This window comes from Mus caroli, chromosome 19, assembly GCF_900094665.2.
Source record: "Mus caroli chromosome 19, CAROLI_EIJ_v1.1, whole genome shotgun sequence".
Classification (NCBI taxonomy): Eukaryota; Metazoa; Chordata; class Mammalia; order Rodentia; family Muridae; genus Mus; species Mus caroli.
The window spans coordinates 21,195,408-21,216,741 of record NC_034588.1 but is presented as its reverse complement, the minus strand read 5'-3'; the positions used below and the strand labels follow the sequence as shown (position 1 = coordinate 21,216,741).

Below are 21,334 nucleotides of genomic sequence, written 5' to 3'. Positions count from 1 at the left end.
AAAACAGAAAGAGGAGTTTTATTCAATGTGGCCACATTGAGAAGCTGGGGATAGAGACCCAGCAAAGCCCTCAAGTCTGTCGTCAGGGCCCTGAAGTTCAATCATAGCTTAAATGCCAAGGGTGTGCACACATGAGCACACGTGAGCAGACCTGGGTAAGACGCCATCACACCTAACATTGTCTCGTCACTTTCTGGGTTTTAGTCTCATCTCTAAATTGGAAATTCCCTCGCCAAAAAAGTTCGTCCTCTGGCTGGTGCCCTTTCTTTTCCCAGCACAAGATTTCTGGGGAACTTCCATCATCCTTAGGTCCTGTTGTTCCAGTATTCTGATAGCCACATTGAACATTGAGAGCTATAAGTGTCTCTTTCATCTGCCACACCAGTTACAGGAGGGAAGGGGTCAGGCTCTATGAAGCTGTTTTCTCCAAAGGTGTCTTTATATGACCCAGGAGCAGGCTGTGGATGGGTCGGGGAAAATGTCATATTTTATTTTGTTTTGTTTTATTTTATTTTATTTTATTTTATTTTATTTTATTGATGTTGGTAGCACTAAAACATTTGGTGGGCTTCTTCATAGAAAAACAAAAAGGAACACCAAACCAGTTAAACAATGGGCAAATGTACCTGCTTGAAGATGGGTGTCAGCAAAAATCACAGCAATGTTTTATGTGTGTGTGTGTGTGTGTGGGGGGGGGGGTGATGGCATAGATTTAGCTTGATTTGTTTAAAACCCTGCAGGAGTTCCCATAAACTGTGGGTATCTCAATGCAGACCAGACTGAGATTTTTTTTTAAGGCTGTAAGGAATTTTAGGACTACTGTATATAATAAAGACACTTTACCTTACATACAGTAAAATGAAAAAAAAAAGTTGCTCAAGGAAAATTATAAATCAAAGAAAAATAATTAAGGTCATAGGGAAAGAAGGCATCACTTTAGACTTTACCTTTAGTTGATAAACCCTAAAATTAATCTTTTTAGCATATAAGTACTTTTGGAGAGCTCTTTTTTTTTGTTATGCATTGCCATTTTTTAAAATTAGTTTTTGTTTTTGTTAGGAACCAGGTCTCCCCAGCCTGCCTTTGGCGATGGAGTACCACAGCCATGTCATCACATCATCACCAGCCAGCAAATGTGACATGGGTCCCCATTAAAAAGTCCCCACCATCATGTTCCACTCTCTGTCTGTTGCTCTCTGTCTCTCTCATTTTGTCTCTCTGTCTCTTTGTCTCTCTGTCTCTCTCTTAATTCCTGCTCAGAGACAGCCTTTCACCTCTGCAACCCCCCAATAAAGCTCTTGTCTGAGATCTGTTGTGGTGTGCCATTTCTGCAGCATTCCTTGATTCCCGGGCCCCTGCCTAATACACCAAGGTACTCTTCAACTGCTAATAACATCGGTGTCGTAACTCATAGGATATCCTGGTGCTGGTGCCCCCCTTCAGGGATCGGAGTCATATGAGACCCGTTCCACCTGCAACAGATCCATCTTCTGGCCACTGATCAACGATTGGCTCTCCATCCCTCACCGGAAGTTGGTGAATGATCCCTCTCTGTTGGTGTAAATGCTTCCCAGAGCCTTTGGTTCTTGTAGAGGCGAATGTTAGGTAGCTAGATAGGCAGTATCAGGCTTGGACAGCCATTGGGGATGAGTCTCCTCCCTCAGGGTCAGTTTAGATCCCTAAGTTCTGTTACCTTAGTAACCAAGTGTAGAAAGGAAACCATTACAATTGGCTGCTTAAGACTTAAATTACCATATGAAAAGGTGGAGGGCGTTATTGACACCTATTTAAGAGAAAACTACTTTCTCAGTCAATCTATCATCACCTAGCCAGGAGTGCCCCTCCACAGGCCCTGCCCCCAAACCTACTTTACCCAAAGACAAGTTAAGATGAGGAAGGCTTCCTCTGCTCAGCCGGGGTCACTCTCTTGTAGCTGTGCAGCACCTGCCAGAGTTCGCTTTCTTTTCATCTTTTCGTTTGGCTGATCATGCGTTTGGCTGATCATGCGTTTGACTGATCACGCGTTCCCCTCGCCCTGGGCGTTCCCCTCATTCTCTGACGCTCCCTTCTCTTTCTACTCTGTGGCTACTCGCCAACCTCCACCGCTGAACCTGCCTGGTTTCTTTGGACCCTAACTCGAAAAGCATGGCTCCCTCTCTTCTCTAACTCCCTCCTGCATTTGCCAAGGACGTAGCTCTCTCGCCATGTTGTCTTTCTCAAAGACTCATAAGATTATTCACAAGCTTTCTTCTGAATATGTTTTTAAAAGTTCTTATATATTCATAATGTGATTAAGAGCCCCGAAAGGAAGCCTGAGTTTCCCTGTAGCAAAGCTGTGCACGATGGCTCACTTTCCTAAGGAAGCTCGCCTTCAACCTGAAGGCTCGGTATCTTATCATTCTTCAGGGCTCTATCATTGATGTCTGTGGCAATGGTGCTGTCTGTAACACTTCTTCTCTGAAGAACAGGTATTCTCAGCTTCCTTCCTGCCAAACCAATGCAAATGAATGTTTACTTTCCCCCCAAGGCTTTGAAACTGCCTTCTACAGTTTCAGTTACTAAGTTTCCTATGCCTTTCAGCTTGCACCTCAGATCCTTCTTCTACACCCGTCCTAACTGACTTTCTATTGCTCTGATAAAAATACCATGACCAAAAGCAATGCCGGGAGGACAGGGTTTCTTTGCCTTCTGGGTTAAAGTCCATCACTGAGAGAAGCCAGACAAGAACTCAAGGTAGGAGCCTGGAAGCCTAATCTGAAGCAGAGGTCATGGAGATGCTTCTTGGCTTGCGGAATTACCTTGGTGATACAACCTGGACTACCGCCGGGATAGCACCTCAGCTCTCCCAGTGCTTTGGGCCCTCCCACATTAACCATCAATCATGAAAAATGATCTAGAGACATCTCCACAGGCCCTTCTGACGCTCTGGATTCCTTCTTCCAAGGTGAGTAGTTTGTGTCACACAGCACATGCTACGGGTATTTGGTTTCCTACTCATGTGCCTGGATGTGGTGGTCTTGGTTGGTCTCTTAGTTTGCTTTGTTGTTGAACCTCAGAATTCTTCAACCTTATCTTTAGTCTCTTTCCACCATCTAGTCTGTTCTATTGTTACATTAGTTGGGATTTTGTTTGTTTTTTGAAACAGAGTTTCTCTGTGTAGCCCTGGCTGTTCCAGAACTCGATCTGTAGACCAGGCTGGCCTCTAATTTAGAGATCCACTCTCTCTGCCTCCTGAGTGCTGGAACTAAAGGTGTGCACCACCATGTCTGGCTTAGTAGAACTTTTAATTTCTACATTTTTTTTTCCTTCTAAGTCTGCCTCTACTGAATTTCTCATTCAAGTTTGGATTGATTTTTTTTTAACTTATGAATTGACTTGAATCTTGATTTTTAAAAATAAAAACAAAAAGCCAAATAACTTTTGGCCAGCCATGGTGACATACACCTTTAATCCCAGCACTCGGGAGGCAGAGGCAGGTGGACTTCTGTGACTTCCAGGCCAGCCTGGTCTACCTATCAAGTCTAGGCCAGCCAAGGCTACACAGTGAAACTCTGTCTCAACAAAACAAGACAAAACTCCCTCAACTTTTAAAATGGCTTCTGTTTTTTTTCTTTCCTTTTCTTTTCTCTTATTTTTTTTCCCCCTTTGGAATTCAATATGAACTTTTGGTAACATTTTGCTTTATGTCTTTATGTTTCTTGTGTTTCTATGTTGGTTGTTTTGTTGAGATGGACAGCCATCCAGTTTCAGATGGGGCTTCTTCGTGAACAGCCTTCCTTGAAAGTGGGGGAGTGCTTGCCTAGCACACAGGAGACTCTGGGGTCAGCCACAGCACCATAAATTAAAAGCAAAAGCAAAGCAAAACAAAACAAAACACTAGAAGAAAAAACAAATTAGAAAAGAGAGCCCTGAGGACTGGAGAGATGGCTTAGCAGGTAAGAGCACTGACTGCTCTTCCGAAGGTCCTGAGTTCAAATCCCAGCAACCACATGGTGGCTCACAACCATCCATAATGAGATCTAATGTCCTCTTTGGTGTGTCTGAAGATAGCTACAGTGTACTTACATATAATAAATAAATACATCTTTAAAAAAAATAAAGAAAAGAGAGGCCTGGAGAGAGGCTCACTCAGTAAGCCTCTGCACAATTATGAAGACCTACGTGTGAAACTTAGTAACTGCTTACAAGTCCCCAAAGCAGGTTATGTGGACTGTGCTTATAACCCCAGGGGTGGGGGTGGGGTGTGTGGCAGGGTGTGGCAGAAATTAGAGGATCTCTGGAGGTTGGTAACTGAGTCAGCCTAGCCTATTTGGCAAGTTTGGCAAAAAACTACCTGAGGATGACCTCTGACCTTCATATGCACGAGCATGTTTTCCTGTGGCGCTCAAATTCACACAAATGAATGTGTGTACCCGTGCACACACATGTACACACAGAGAGCAAAGGCTGCCAATGGTTGAGAAATGTAAAGACTAAAAGTGCTTCTAAGGTAAAAGAGGAACACTGTACCTAACAACTTACCTAAAAATACGAAGGTGACAGAATTGTAAGAACATGTGACACCGTGAAAGATGTAGCTCTTTTTCTTTTTCTTGAGACAAGGCTTTAGTGTGTAGCAGCAGCCAGCCTTGAACTTGCAATGTCAACCATGTGAGTCTCAAAATCTCAGAAGTACAATTGCTTCTGGCTCCCAGGTTCTGAGGTTAAAGGCGTGTACCACACACCCAGCTTCAGAGCTGTACTCTCAGTAAGTGGTGGAAGAGAATGACTTAGGCACTCTTTTGAGGTAGTAAGAGATTTATAAAGATTGCCTAGCTGCCGTTTCAAGAGAGGTCTCAACGTATTTTTAAGATCTAGTACTTCAGCTCAAACAAGATTTTACTAATCACGCTGAAACTAGGAAGACATTTTAAATACCACACATGGATTATAAGCTTTAGAAATAATCTCTTGGGGCTGGGGATACAGCTGAGATAGTGGGACAAAGACAAACCAGGCATGGTGGCACATGCCTGTCATCCCAGAGTGAGACAGAGTGTTACTATGTAGACCAGGTTGGCCTTGAACTCACAGACTATCTGCCTATTGGGCACTGGGATTATAGGCTTGTGTCACATGCTTGGTTATATTGTTGTTTGAGATAGGAAAAAATAACCTTTATCTGTTTTCCCTCTCCAGATAACAACACAGACTTCTTTACCTTTAGTCTTCCTGCTCAAGGTCCTTCAGGGCTTTGTCCTACAAGACAGCCACCAGTCAGATGTCATCAAGAATTAAAGAAAGTACACTCTGACCAACTGGTGGGGTGAAGCCCTGTTCATGACCCCTCAATGGGCTTAGAGAAACACATGGCTTACATTTACTCACTGAGAAGCCGATGACAAGACTAAAGATGGACAGGTAGGCTGAAGATTTGCAAGAGGCGAAGTATGTAGAGAGAGGTGAGGAGCAGCCTTGCTTCTACTCATGCATGGATTCTTCTGTTGTCTTCAGGATGCTTCCACAATTGCAAGTCAGCTCTGTCCTCCATCTTCCCTTCCTCTTGGAGGATGAAGAATAGGGCTGAGAGGTCCAAGGTCCTTCTCACACTTTCTGGTGAGCAGCCTGTATCTGGGAGCTTACCGAGGACCCACTTTTATTAGAACAGAAGATGTTCTTGTCCCCCAGAATATCACCAACGGATTAAGAGCTCATTGCTAGGAGATGGGGCAGCGAGGTATAATATTTCATCATTTCATCTCAACAGTAAAGTTCATTATTCCTCTTGAAACCAAACCAAGTTATAAAAAAGTGAGCTGTGTTTAGAATCTACAACACTAGGGAGGGAGCAAGAAGCAAGTAAACAAATGATGTGAAATAAGAAAGAAAATACCTTTTTCGAATGTTTTGTTAATTTTTACCTTATACATATTGACTGGTATTTTACCTGCATGCATGTCTGTGTGTAAGGTGTCTAATCCCCTGGAACTGGAATTAGAAACAGATGTGAGCTGCCATATGGGTGGTGAGAACTGAACCTGAATTCTTTTTTTTTTTTTTTTTGGTTTTTCGAGACAGGGTTTCTCTGTGTAGCCCTGGCTGTCCTGGAACTCACTTTGTAGACCAGGCTGGCCTCGAACTCAGAAATCTGCCTGCCTCTGCCTCCCGAGTGCTGGGATTAAAGGCGTGCGCCACCACACCCGGCTTGAACCTGAATTCTTTAGAAGAGTGGCCAATGCTCTTAATTGCTGAGCCATCTCTCCAGCCCCAGAAAATACTTTTGTTTAAAAAAATAAATAACAAACAAAGATCAACAAGGAATAATAACAAAGAGTAGTATATTTTTTAAAAAAGATAAAAATTTGTGACTGATCAAGAAAAAAAAAATAGACCCCCCCGAAATATGAAATGTTAGGACTAATGCAGTGAAATATTATTTACACGATTGGGAATTGAACCAACGCCTTACATGCACAAGGCAAGCTCTACCACTGCGGTCTCAGTGCTGCCACTGAGGTTTAAAAGTAAGGGAATCTGGGTTTGCAGAGAGGACTCAGCCGTAAAGAGTACACATTGCTCTTTCAGAGGACCCAGATTCACTCACAGCTCCAGTTCTAGGAGATCCAACACCCTCTCTGGCCTCTGTGGGCATCACACATGTGGCATGCATTCATACACTTAAATAATTAAATAAATGTTTTTAAAGCATAAAAGTACAGGAATCCCGACACTAGCTTCACACCCATGAATCTGACAACTAATGTGGTCAAGACTGCCATTTCCCCAAAGTCATTCTTTTTATTTTTTTCTCAGTGGTGAGACCTCTAATTTGTCATTGGCAGTGGCTGCATGAATAAAGAGGGGGCTTTCTAGCACTCTTGGGGGCTAGAAAGATGGCTCAATGGTTAAGAGCATTTGCTGCTCTTTGAGAAGACCTGGGTTCGATTCTTAGCACCCACATGGCAATCTATATAACAACAGTCTATTATTCCAGTCCTGGAGTATCTGATGCCCTCCTCTGTTTTCTTCAGAAAGACACCCCCCCACCCATGCATGCACACACACACACACACACACACACACACACACACACACTGCATAGACATGATACAGGCAAACACCCATACTGATGTCTCTTGTACATGACAATGCCTACATGACTATGCTGTAACCAGTTGGTATCTGCTCTTTGCTTCCCCCTCCGTCCTTTCTCAAATCAGATAGATGGGCTCTGGTGATGATGTCTGCATTGGAAGTAGCTGTATACATTAGATCGTGAGGTGGGAGGCACACACAGAGGGTAATAGGGCAACAAGAGAAAAGAAACTGCATCCCTGACAGCGTTTGAAGCTGTCTAGCAATGCCATACGGGCTGCCTCCAGATGGGTTTTACGTGTCAGCGAGACCCACTGGGAGCTTTTCAGGGCAATGCTATTTTGAGTTCTCTCAGGGGAGTACTCCATGATTGCTTACATGTAGCTTAGTCATGCTTCTGACATTCACTGTGAGAAATTTCTTGGCATCTGATGGGCAATTCTTTGGCATGCATCTAAGTTACAATTTAGGGGCGTTTAATCTTTTCTTGTACAGTTCTACAAGGAAAATTGTATATAAATAAAGCTAATTTTTCCCTAACAGCTAAAACTAGTTTTACTAACATTAATTTTCTATTTAAATAATCTGTTTTTAGCACCTTTGGAGATACCCCAAAATTATTTTCCATGGCCAAGTATGGAATAATCTTTTTGAGGATCAATCAACACACATGCCTGCCCACACAATTCAACCAAAACGGTAAGATGAACATACATGGTCAGGTTCAGTTGAAGGCAGCAACAGCTATTTCATGACCATCACTGAAGATCAAAGTGCACAGTCTTATAGACTGTTAGACACAGACTAACTTCACAGGTAATAAAATGCTAAGAATCAATGACAGATAATACTTCAAGCTACTATATTTTAGCGATGATTTGTGACATGAATAGGGCCAAGTGATGAAGTTGTAAAAAAAAAAAATCACTGAGAAATGCCTCTGTCTCTAAAATTCTACCAATTCCTTATTAAGCAGCTGTTGGACCCTGTACAAGATCACTGCGTGACAGCATCCTCTCTGTAGTTACCACAGAAGGAGAAACAGTGCCTAAGCCACTGCCTTCATATCACGTCGGCCTGTCCCTTCTGTAAATAGCCACCTAGGCTGGGAAAGCTCAAAGTCACCCAGACTGTGGCCAGACAGGGAAGACAAGGAAGCTCAGAGAAACCACAGTCGCATTTGTGGCTGGAGTGTTAGGCTGGGAATTAAGAGCATTTACAGCAAGAATCCTACCATCCCAACACAACAACAAAATGTGCCTTCAGTAATGGGTCAGAGCCTTTCCAGAAAGGACAGGCTTCCCCTTGTTCCACCCCTCTTTCTGTCTTCTCTAGTACACTGGGAATATCAGAATGTCACTGGGGTCATCTGCTGTCCACACTTTATTTTATTTGAGTTTATTTTATTTTATTTGAGTTTGTGTGTGTGTGTGTGTGTATGTATGTATGTAGGAGATGACCTTGGATGATTTTCTCAATTGCTTTCCACTGTAGTTTTTGAGACAAGACTTCTCAATGAACTGGGGGTCACCAATTTGTGGGATCCAGTAAGCCCCAGGGGCCCTCCTGTCTTGCTCTCCCTAGTGCTGGGATTACAGGCGTGTGCTGCCTTGCTAGGCTTTTTATAATCGGGTCTGGGGGTCAAGTTCAGGCCTTGTATAGGAGGTACTTCACTAACTGAGCCATCTTTCCTACTTTCACGTCCACATATTTAATGTAGGCACCATTTTGGTTACTCACAGTGAAGTTAGATGTGGGCACACCATGATTCTTTGCTTCATTTTTTTCTGTAGTCTGTAGTGTGCTTCAATTTTATTTTTATTTTTGTAATGTAGCATGTCTTTTGAAAGGCTGCCACATTACCTATTGGTTATTCAGCGAGTAAATAACCCACACTAGTATTTGGTCAGGTGGGTATTCACCGTGTATGTTACTCCCTAAGAAATGCTTCAGTCATTTCTGTTGTGGACTCTGAGATACACAGAAATGAGGAGATGCAGACTGCAGTCATCTTTTTTTTTTTTTTTTTTTTTTTTTTTTTCCTGAGACAGGGTTTCTCTGTATAGCCCTGGCTGTCCTGGAACTTACTCTGTAGACCAGGCTGGCCTTGAACTCAGAAATCCTCCTGCCTCTGCCTCCGGAGTGCTAGGATTAAAGGCGTACGCCACCACGCCCGGCCTGATTGCAGTCATCTTAAAAGTACTCCTGTATGCAGGTAACGAGCTTGCCCTGGTCAGGGATGTGCAGGTGTAGTTCCGTATGTAACTATTTTCTCTGCCTTTGTGGATGTAAATACATCCTCTCTTTTTTTGTGTGTGTTGTATTTTTTTCTGAGACAGAATTTTCCTTATGAAAAATAATTTCAAAGATTTCATTGACGTTTTTGAGTATTTTTCATGTGTACATGAGTGGTTTTGCCTGCTTGTATGCGCAGCATGTGCCTGCAGTGCCTGTGGAAGCCAGAAGGGGGTGCTGGATCCCCTGGAACTGTAGTTACATACAATTGTGAGCCTCCATGTGGCTTCTGGGAACCAAACCAGGGTCCTTTGCAAGAGGCATTTCTGCAACCTCAGAAAAGTGATTTTGATATCTATTTTTAAAGTTTGTCTAAGGGACCTTGGTGTGGTGGTACATACCTTTTACTCCCAGTACTGGGGAGACAGAGGCAGTTGTAAGTTTGAGGCCATCTTCTACATAGTGAGTTCCAGGACAGTATGGCTACATACTAAGACCTTATCAAAGGTCTAGAAAGAATGCGTTTTGATACATGTCTCTGAAATTGAAACCATACCTTCAGATAGCAACACAGTTTAACTTTCTTAAAGATCTATCTATGTATCTATCTATCTATTTATTTATATGTATATGAATGTTTTCCTGCCTGTACGTATATGTACCCGTGTGTGCCTGGTGCCTGCAAAGGTTAAAAGACAGTGCTGGATCCCCTGAACCTGGAGAGAACTGAGCCCTGGCTTTTTTTAAGAGTAGCAAGTGCTTTGAACTGCTGAGCCATCTTGCCAGACCTTGTACTTTATTCTTAAATCCGTGATTCACAATACCTTAAAGATCCAAATAACCCAAATGTTCACCAACAGATCAAAGGCATGAACTTTATGGCATTATTAGTTTACTACCACAAAAAAGCACTTTCTAGATCTTAAAGAAAATGATATGGGGAGAATGAGGGGAGGAGAAAACTGAGCATGTGTGTAAAACCACATCTGCATGTGGTCATGAAAAACCACAGTCTACACAGAGATCTTCACGGGTGACTGTCATGTCCCTAACTGGGTCTCTACTTCACTCTCCTGCCCACTTTCCTTACTCAAAGGCCCTGGGTTTCTAAGACAGTAGCTGAGGATATTCACCCAGCCTTGTAGTCAGAACCAAGAAACAGGGCATGTTAGTCAGCTTTCTGTCTCTGAGACAAACGCCTGAGAGGGAGAATTTAAAAAGAGGAAGCCACATGGCTCCTGGTTTCATAAGTTTTAGCCCACGGTCCAGTGGTGGCATTTGGGCCTGGTAAAGCAGAGCATCTTAGTGGTGAGTGTGAAGGAGAAGAACAGAACTGCTCAAGGCAGCCAGGAAGCCAAGAGTCAGGAAATCTATATGTGAGTCTATTTATGTATGTATGTATGTATGTATGTATGTATGTATGTATGTATGTTCTTGTTTTATTGTCACAGTTTGACACAAACTAGAGTCACTCAGTTGAGAAATTGCCCATATCAGATTGGCCTGTGGATCAGATTGGCCTGTGGGGATGTCTGTGGGACATTTTCTTGATTGCTAATTGATACGGGAAGGACCAGCCCACTGTGGGCAGCACCATTCCTAGGCAGAAGGGTCTCTGGGATATCTAAGAAAGGTAGCTAAAAATGAGCCTGCTAGTAAGCCAGAAAGCAGCCTTCCTCTGTGGTTTTTGCTTTAATTCTTGCTCTCAGGTTCCTGCTTGAGCTCCTGCCTTGATTTCTCTCACTGAGTCTGTCACCTGAACACTGAAATGAACCCTTTCCTCCCCAAGGTGTTTTTGGTCATGTTTTTCACAGCAACAGAAAGCAAACTTGGACAGAGGGTAACACTTCATATTCAAACCATAACACAGACTAGTTCTTCCCTATCCCTTTGTAGTGGTCCTGGGGTAGCTCAGAGATTAACTCAGACTTCTAGCCTTCCTCCACCCATACCATTCTCACACAAGGCCCTTTTGTTTCTCTGAGGAGAAACCTGAGGCCCAGAAGTGGCCCATCCCATATGACCAAGTGAAAAAGAAAGGAAGAAGGGACTGATGACCCTTTACACACTGCCTTCAGACCTCTGGCATCTTCTACTGGGTCATGAGACCTTCACTGATGCACAGTTTTCCCAGAGCCCCCAGAACCACCCAGAAGTCTGTTTCCCCCTGGGAAACTCTCTGAGCATGCTCTCACGGTGCTCAGGAGAACTTCTTTATGACACATCATTTGGAAGACGTCCAGGAGTGGGAATAAATCCATCAGAGGTTAAAAATATCACTGGTCATTTAGAAACACATTCTTCACTCAACATAGCAGATGCGAGTTTGTAAACACAGCCATGTAAAGACAAGGGAAGGCCAGAGTAGAAACAGAAAGTGGGATAAGAGTATTCTAAAACAAGCTGCTTGTGCCATTTCCCCAATTGAGCTGTTTGTCAAGTTGTTTTTAGCCTTTGAATATATTCAAATGGGGCAGATGTGGGAGAATTAAAAAAACATGATGCTGTCAGAGTAAAGAAAGTCTGATGTAGGAGAAGGTGAAGTGATTGTGTGTGTGTGTGTGTGTGTGTGAGAGAGAGAGAGAGAGAGAGAGAGACAGAGAGAGAGAGAGACAGAGAGAGACCCGGGAGCATACGACAAACGCCATAGGACCCTGTGTTCTTTGCTGGTGTTTGCTGTGTTCATTCTGAGCTTCTAGGCAGTCAAGGTGGGTGACAGCATGAAGGGCAACCATTAAGGTCAAAATAAATCCAAGGGAAGCAGAATTTCTGGAATTTCCTGTTACTCTCTGCTGTGGGTAATAAGGAACTAAGGTCTCATCAGCATCCCTTCAATAAAACAGAGGGCCGTTTCCAGGCTCCGCCTACTTGCAGCACTTGCTTGTGGGCAAGGAGTGACCCAGAGGCAAAGGTTACCTGGGAATCTCTGGAAGCTGCTGGAAGAAAGCAGCAGTCCAGACAGGACGCTTTTAGAGGACCAGCCCCAATTCCAAGACACCATTTTAGACCACCCAGAGTGCTGCAAGGAGTGTTTTTTTTTCCTTCCTTTAATTGAAAATAGATTTACTTTTCTCAAATAATACATACTGATTACAGTTCCCCACCTCTTCTACCCTTCCTAGTTCCTCCCCACCTCCCTTCCCATCCAGATCCACTCCCTTTCTGTTTCTCATTAGAAAACGAACAAGCTTTTAAGGGATAATAGTAAAATAAAATAAAATAAAAACTAACACATAGGAGGTGGGCAGGACAAACAGAAGGAAAGAGCCAAAGACACAATAATCAGGGACCCATTTGGTCACACACTCGGGAATCCCATAAAAACACTGCTCTGAAAGCCTTAGTATATGGGCAGAGGACCTGGGCAGGCTCTGTGCACGCTGCCCCTGACTCGGTAAGTTCCTATGTGTGCGGATCCTGTTGATTTAGAGGGCCTCCATTTCTTGGTGTCCTCCATCCCCTCCAGCTCTTAAACTCCTTTGACCTCCACTTTCATAGGGTTCCCTGAGATCTGAGGGGAGGGGTTTGACAGAGACATCCTACAAGGTCTCTGTGTCTCTGTCTCTGTGCCTCTGTCTCTCTCTGCATAATGTCTGGCTGTGGCTCTTTGTATTCTTTCAAGTGGCTGTGGGACATTGCAGGAAGGCACTGCTCTGTTTCCTCGGTCAGGCGGCAGGAGTGCAGTCTCATCTGTTGTTTGAAAGTGACACATAGACAACGATCAGACACCAGGGATCCACCTGAGTTTATCTCCGAGGCTCTGTGAAGCTGTGCCTTGTTTTTGTTTATGCCCTTTCTCTGCTTCAACTGACCGTGAATGCCCCAGCTCACTTTCCTGCAGCTTTGGGGACAAGTTCTCTTGAATTTCTGTCTTCAAGCCAGTGGCCATCCTAGAGCTGGTCCTACAGTGCTGCCACCATACTGTGGGTGAGGTAGATGTCCAAAGGCAGCACCCAGAGGATGCTCTAGTTCCTTCGCTCTTGGCAAAAAGATCCATGTCAGGCTCAAATCGACTTCCTCTACTAAGCTTCAGATTCCCTTGTGGTCTTCCCTGCAGTGCACATGGCGAATAGGAATATTCTGATCAGGAGCTGGGCAGATAGGTTTAGGTTTACAGTAGTGAGCCACCAGGATTGTTCCTCCTGGGCTCCCAGCCTGTGTGTGTGTGTGTGTGTGTGTGTGTGTGTATGTGTGCACGCACGCACCCCTTGTCTTAATTAATGTTAGGTCAATAATTGTTCATAAAAGCCCAGTGGAGGGCATTATGTGTTACCCTGCACATTTTTTCTTTCTTTCTTTTTTTTTTTTTTTTGTGACAGTGGGCTAGATCCTGTGTCCCCATGTGGGCTCTGAGTGGAGGGGTATGATGACTGTTTTCCGGAGCAATCCTGAAGCAAAAGATTGTTTAGGTTCCAGGTAGACCCATGGTGGAACAGCTTGAAAGATCCTGGTATTATACCCCAGCCACGCAGAGCCGTAACTTGTACTGAGTTGCATGTGGAACAAAGCTGCCTGTAGGTTTTCTGTACTACTGGAGTGTAAACTACCCTGATGTATTAACAGACTGTAACACAGTGTCTTCGTTACAGTTCCATTGCTGTGAACAGACACCATGACCAAGGCAGCTCTTATAAAGGACAACATTTCATTGGGGCTGGCTTACTGGTTCTGAGGTTCAGTCTATTATCATCATGGCAGGAAGCATGGCAGTGCCCAGGCAGGGATGGTGTCCGAGGAGCTGAGAGTTCTACAGGAGAAGACTACTGGCTTCCAGGCAGCTAGGAGAAGCGTCTCGAAGCCCACCTCCACAGTGATACACTTCCTCCAACAAGAACATACCTACTGCATCAAGACCACACCTCCTAATGTTGACTCTCTCTGGGCCATGCATATTAAAGCCACCACACACATCTTCCCTTATGTAGTTCTGGCTGTCCTGGAACTTCTACTTTCCTTGCTGAGATAAAAGGCATGTGCCACCATACCCAGCCTATAACATACTCTTAATAACCTGTAAATAATCCATATTTTTAAAGAAGGTGTTAGATGTCCTTGAAGTGGAGCTACTTGTTAGCCATCATGTGGGTTCTGGGATTCGAACTTGGATCCTCTGGAGCATCATGTGCTCTTACCAGCTAAACTATCTCTCCATCTCCTCTTCCTTTTGTTTTTGATGGAATCTTACTGTCCAGCCTACTCTTGTCTGGGACTCAGATCCTCCTGTCTCAGACTCCTGAGTGCTGAGATTACAGGTGTGTAGCACCATCCTTGGCTACAAGTCTCTCTCTCTCTCTCTCTCTCTCTCTCCAACTTCAAAGAGAGGTTTTGCCTCTCCTGCAGTAGATACTGGGCTCCCAGCCAGCCCCTTACAGGCCAGTGGCAACCCATTTGTCTCCTCTCGATGTGTCTGGCTATACTTGCATATGGGAATCCACCAGTCAGAAGAGTTTTGTGCAAATAAATCTATAGGCGATCTTATTCAACTTTACCCATGGACTTATTATATAGACATTTTATTGTGGTGACTTCTCTCATAAACCACTAGTTAAACAAACAAACAAACAAACAAACAAACAAACCAACATTTGCTTAAGTAATGAAAAGTTTAGGACATTTAAAAAACTATTCATAGTCATAATCGTCAACATATTTAAACTTTTACAAAGCTAATCAACTTGCGTGACTAAAAATTTTTCCAGGTGTGGTGGTGTATGCCTTTAATCCCATGCTCAAGAGAAAGAGGCAGGCAGATCTCTAGGAATTTGAGGTTACCCTTGTCTACAAAGTAAGTTCAGACTAGCCACAACTACATAGCAATACCCTGTCTCAAAAAAATGATATTTGACTTCAGTTTCTTCAATCATCTTGGTATTTGCTGTCTAATTAATACTCCATAGCTATAATATTCCCTAACACCCTGGAGGGGTGTTTCTGTTTTGTAATTCTTATTGTAGTTATTTTCCCACGTTCTCTATGCCACACTCCCTCTCCCTTCTCTTCTTTCTTTCTGTTTTTGGTTTGATTGATTGGTTGATTGATTAAGACAGTATCTTATAGTATAGGTCTCACAGGCTGGAACTCTCTATGTAGAGCAAGTTGGCCTCAAACTCCTATAGAGCTGCTTGCCTGCCTTCCCCTGGTTCCTGAGTGCTAGGGTTAAAGATGTGGGCTACCATGAATGGCTCCCTCACCCTTCTTGAGCTTGGTACCACTCAAGGATGAGAGAGAGAGAGAGAGAGAGAGAGAGAGAGAGAGAGAGAGAGAGAGAGAGAGAGAGAGAGAACACCATGTAAACACACACATACGGGAGGTGGGAGAGGGAGAGGGCGAAGGAGAGAGAGATTGACTCATGCATTATCCATTTTCAATGGGAAAAAGCCTATAGTGGGAAAGAGAATGCATGACAAACATCCACATACTGTCTACTGGGTGAAGTAGCAATCTTAAGCTGCACTTTACCCTACTGGCTGTGGAGGGCTAGAAGCAAAATAAGATGCTGTCCAAGGGGCTATACTTAGCTAACAATTAGAACTTGGAGCGAGCTCAGACTTCCCCTAAACTTCAGAGGTGGCCACCCCTCCTGCAGGGCACACTAACTTTCCGGGGTCGGAGGGCCTGTCACTCTCCTCATTTGACTAGCTTGTACCTCTTCAGCTCCTCAGGGCATTGGAATGTAACTACTCAGGTGCTCAAGAGCCTTCCACAAGAAACACAAGGGCTTTGTGTTCCACTTTCTGGTTCTTTGCCCTACAACTGTCTCCCAAACCCGCTGTGGTATTTTTGGAATGGAAAAAACAAACACAATGGCTTCTTGAAAAGACAAGGAGATTGCTCTCTGGTTTGCTTTCAAAAAATGGGCACTTGAATGCTTCCCTTTGATAGATGTTCCACATTCGAGAAGAGCCAGGCCACAGGAAAGAGTCTATATTCACATCTTGTTACCAGGACAGCAGAAGTGGGAGCAAAATATAACCAAGCACATTAGCACATATACCCAAGGAGCCATCAGTGGGATGAACTGTGTGGCTCACTTTCAGACCTGTTGTTTAAAAAGAAAAGAGCCCTTGCTTAACTCCTTAGCTCTGGGATTCTTTCCAGGTGACTGATTAACATAATGGCTGGTAGAGATTTATTTTCTGTCTTCCTTATGTACCATATCAGTGACACATAGAAGATATACCCAAACTATGTGCTGTTTTTTCCTGTTTTCTTAATAATTCTTATACATACTATATAGTGTGTTGAATGATGGTCTCCCAAGTATGTGCCCATACCATGATGACCAGAACTGGGAATGTGACCTTATTGGAGAAGGGTCTTTGCAGATTTAATTAGTTGAAGATGGGATGGATCAACCTAGGATTCTGGGTAGACCAGAAGTCTAACTATGAGTTTCCTTTGAAGAGCTGGAAGGGGAAACAATGCAGGCACATGGAGAAGCCATGGGGACACAGAGGTAGAGACCAGAGTGATACAACCACAGCACAAGAACACCTAGAGCTATCAGGAGCTGGTGAGGCAGGAGAGGTTTCTCCCCTAGAGCCCTAGAAGGAGCAAGGCCCTGATGATGCCTTCGTTAAGACACCTAGACCACAGAGTGACAAGTGAATATACTTCAGTTATTTGAGGACGTCCAGTTAGTAGGAAAATGATATAGAAACAAATGAGATGAATACAACATCTCAGACTTTGGGATCAGGAGAACAGTGTTTGCAGTGAAGTCAGCATCAGACACAGTCCCCTGCGGCTTCTAGAGAAGAAATATTTGTGTTGGGACTGAGTAGCACAGACAGCCTCAGCTTTTCATAGTTGGCAGGAGCCAGTGAGACTGACCCAGGCACTTCATTTTGCTCCTGAGGAATTTGAAACATTGCTGTACTTAAGGTCACATGAGCAGTTAGCGGCAGGGACAGTTGGCTTTTCAGATTCCCACTCCACCAGACTCCTTCTCCATGCAGTGGGCCACTCAACAGAAGCTTGTTCAGTAGTTGGTGTGTGTCATTCTGGCAGGAGTGTGGCACCTGCATTCTTTCAGTCTTAAGTGACAGAAGGCCATCTAAAAGTCAGATGTAAAGCTGATGGCTTGTCTGCCCAGAATGGAAGGGGTGGGTTTGGTACAGGGCACTGAGGGTGGGTCTGTGTGCTATGTGCTTGCTCGGTCCTCTCTCACTTTCAGCCACGAATACCATGTTCATCCTCACCCCCTCTCATGGTGGATATGCTTTTATCAGTTTCAAAGATGAAGGCTGAAGACTGGTCCAGTCTTCAAAGCTGAGAAATACCACCTTGGGGTGAAGTGCCAAGTGGTAGATGGGAGGTTGTCTTTTGCTTCTCCTCTTCTTAGGTGCTCAGGAGGAAAACCTCCCCAGCTTCCCTCACAAAGATACATGGTCAAGTGGTAAGTAGTCTCTCTTTTTATTTTTTTTAGACTTTGCATTAATAGGATGAACTAATGTGGTTCTAGAAGTTTCCACACATTCATATACTGTTCACGGATGAAAGCATTTTCTGTTTTCAGAGATAAATAATACTCCATTGTGGGTAGACACAGATCGAGTTATCCTTATCAAAAATGCTTAGAACCAGAGTTTCAGATCTTGGGTTTTTGTGAATTTTGGAATATCTGCACATGTATACTGAGATAACCTATAGATTGGTCCTCAGTCTAAACAGAAATTCGTTCATGGTTCATATATACTTCACATAGCCTAATTGTAACTCTATATAATGCTTTAATAAGTAATCTTCTTCTTCTAATAATGAAATGATTTCACTGTGCAGTTATATTTCTTTTGGGGGCATGTCAGAGACTCGGTTTTGGATTTAGATTTTAAATTTTATGTCTTTGGCTCCAAGACCCTACACTTATTCCCAGTTTTCTCCCCACTCACAAGCACCCAGTATCTTCCATCTCTGGGCTCCTGTGAAAGACTTCTGTCAATATGGTAGGTAAGGACCTATTGAAGACTCCTGTTTTTAGTTCCTTGGGAGATATGCCCAGTGGAATTGCTGGATCTCAAGAGAATTCTATTTTTAATCTCTTAAAGGGACGGTGACTTTGGAGCTTCGCACTGAGAGGATGGTATCTGCTCAAAATAAATACAAGAAGAATGGTAATGACCAGCTGAACTAGTGTGTCAGCAGGCGATGTTGTCCAAAGAGCCGTGGAGTCTAGGGTATGATTTTGCCTGCAAGCTGTGTCATGACTGACAGCTTTGCCAGGTTCCCTTCCTGCCATATTGACCTTGCTGATCTGCTTCTCTACCTCTGTGGTATCTGGGGCTTATACCTATGTCTCCTCAGCTGAGTGAAGACATGGAGGAGGAGCTCTGGCCATCGGAAGAATGGAGGGTAGGTCTCTATCAACAGCACATTCCGAGCTGTCAGGCTTCTGAGCTGTCAGGGAGAGATGAATTTAGCTGTGCGTCCTAGTTTGGTTGTGAAGAAGGCAGGCGGGTGGTTGATATTCTGTGATGAATAACATGTAGGACGCTGTCTTGCCTGGTGATTTTTGCCAGCTTTTTTTCCAGTCATCTCCTCATTCTGAGCCCCTGCAACATTGAAGGAGAAGAGTGACATCTGTTCCCTTCAGATTCCGGAGCTTGGCTGGAGAGGGTTTGCTTTGGGACCTACGGCATTCCTGAGGATAGAATGTAGAATTCAAGGGCGCATGACTTTCTGTGTTTTAGAATGACCTAACTGAAATAGAATTCCTGTATAATATAACTCACTTACAGTGTGTATTCAGTGGTGTGCTGTATTCACAGAGTTGGGAAGCCATTACAATAGTGCAGTTTCAGGGCTTCATCACCATCCCCCACAAAGAAACACATGCACATCTCTATAACACTCCCCAAACCCCCCTCACTTCATCTCTACCCATCTAGCTTCAGTCTGCCATTTATCTTTTTGTCTCTATAGATTTGCCTATTCTGGAAATTTCATTTAAATAGAGAAATATACTATGTGCTCTTTGTGCCTGGCTTCTCTCACTCAGCACAATATTCTGGAGTTGCATACATGTAGAAGCATGCATCAAGACCTCATTCCTTTAATGGCGGAATAATTCTCTTGTGCTGGCTGGTTTTGTGTCAACTTGACACAAGCTGGAGTTATCATAGAGAAAGGAGCTTCAGGTGAGGAAATGCCTCCATGAGATCCAGCTATGAGGCATCTTCTCAATTAGTGATCAAGGGTAGAGGGCCCCTTGTAGGTGGTGCCATCCCTGGGCTGGTAGTCTTGGATTCTTTAAGAAAGCAAGCTGAGCAAGCCAGGGGAAGCAAGTCAGTAAGGAACATCCCTCCATGGCTTCTGCATCAGCTCCTGCTTCCTGCCCTGCTTGAGTTCCAGTCCTGACTTCCTTTGGTGATGAACAGCAATATGGAAGTGTAAGCTGAATAAACCCTTTCCTCCCCAACTTGCTTCTTGGTCATGATGTTTGTGCAGGAATAGAAACCCTGACTAAGACACCTCTTTTATATGGATATATTCCATCTGAGTTTGCCCTTTCATCTGTGGAAGGGAGGAAAAAAATATGAGTGTTTTTTGTTGTTGTTGTTTTTTGTTTTGTTTTTTTTTTTTACTTCTTGGCTATTATGAACAGTGCTTCTGTGAATATTTACACATAAGCTTCTGCATAGACATAAAAAATTCATTTATGTTGGGTATAGAACTAGCAGTGGGGTTTCTGGGCCATATAGTTACTCTGAACCAAGTGTTAAATATTTTAAGTAACTGCCAGTCTGTCTTCTAAAATGGCTACTCTGTTTTCTGCTCCTACCCACAACATATTAGAGTTCCGGCTTTGTCTCATCCTCTCTAACACATGCCACTTCTACTGTATTTGTTTCACCATCCTGTTGAGTGTGAAGTGGTAATATGTTTCTCTCCTATGGTCTGACAACATTGGTCGTCTTTTCATGTGCTTGTTGGCCATGTGAATCTACTTGGAGAGCTGGTTAGATTGATTGCCCATTTGAAAATTGGGTTACTTGCCTTTTAATAGTTAGTGTATAAAGTTCTTTAGCATAATGCCTCCAACCAGACACGTGGCTTATGAAAATGTCTCCCATTTTGAAGATTTTCTTCACAATCTTGATAGTGCTCTTTTATTCCTTTCATGGAAAACAGATTTTATTTTCTCACATAATTTGTCCTGATGATGGTTACCTGCCTCCTATTCCCCCCCAGTTCCTCCCCACCCCCCCTCCCGTCTGCATCTCCCCCCTCCCCTTCTGTCTTTCATTAGAATACAAACAGGTTTCTAAGGGATGATAATAAAACAAAGCAAATCAAAAACCAACACACTGGAATAGGACTAAATAAATGGAAGGAAAAGAGCCCAAGAAAGTCCACTTGTTTGCATAAAACACTTAACTGGAAGCCATGTACAAAGGACCTGTATGGCATTGAGTTTTCTTTCTATTGGTGATCTACTGCAGGGCAGTAGTGTGACTCCCTTGGAGAAAACTAAATTGTCATTTGCAAGTGGTTATCAGTTGGGAGACAGCTTCTGGGTTAGGGATGGGCTCATATGTCCACTTCTTTCACCTTTAGGACCCCAATGGTGCAGACCTGTGCAGACCCTGTGTATGCCGCCTCCTGTTCTGTGAGTTCATGAGTGTGTCAGACCCTGTTGATCTAGAGGGACCTGGTTCCTTGCTGCCTTCCATTCACCCTGGCTCTCACAACCTTTCTGCTTCCTCTTCTGCAGACTTCCCTGAACCCCAAGGAGAAGATTTGATGGAGACATTCCTTTTAGGGCTGAGTGTTCCATGGTCTCTTTCTCTCTGCATAATGTCTGGCTGTGGATGTCTGTATTTGTTCCCATCTGCTGCAGAAGGAACATTCTCTGATGATGGCTGAGCAAGGCACTGATTTGTGAGTATAGTAGAATGTCATTAAGAGGGGCATTTGCAGCCGGGCGTGGTGGCGCACGCCTTTAATCCCAGCACTCGGGAGGCAGAGGCAGGCGGATTTCCGAGTTCGAGGCCAGCCTGGTCTACAAAGTGAGTTCCAGGACAGC

At 43.8% G+C, this 21,334-nt stretch overlaps 1 long non-coding RNA gene across 2 annotated transcripts; it reads left to right on the top strand.

Moving 5' to 3' along the window:
• Positions 1-17,221: 17,221 nt before the first annotated feature.
• On the top strand, positions 17,222-18,480 carry LOC115029978. 2 transcript variants are annotated; one of them, XR_003835548.1, is made up of 4 exons: positions 17,222-17,300; positions 17,654-17,707; positions 18,204-18,254; positions 18,357-18,480. It is a non-coding gene; the product is annotated as an uncharacterized LOC115029978 (long non-coding RNA). The 2 variants fall into 2 exon arrangements; XR_003835549.1 differs by having other exon boundaries at positions 17,277-17,414.
• The last annotated feature ends 2,854 nt before the right edge of the window (positions 18,481-21,334 follow it).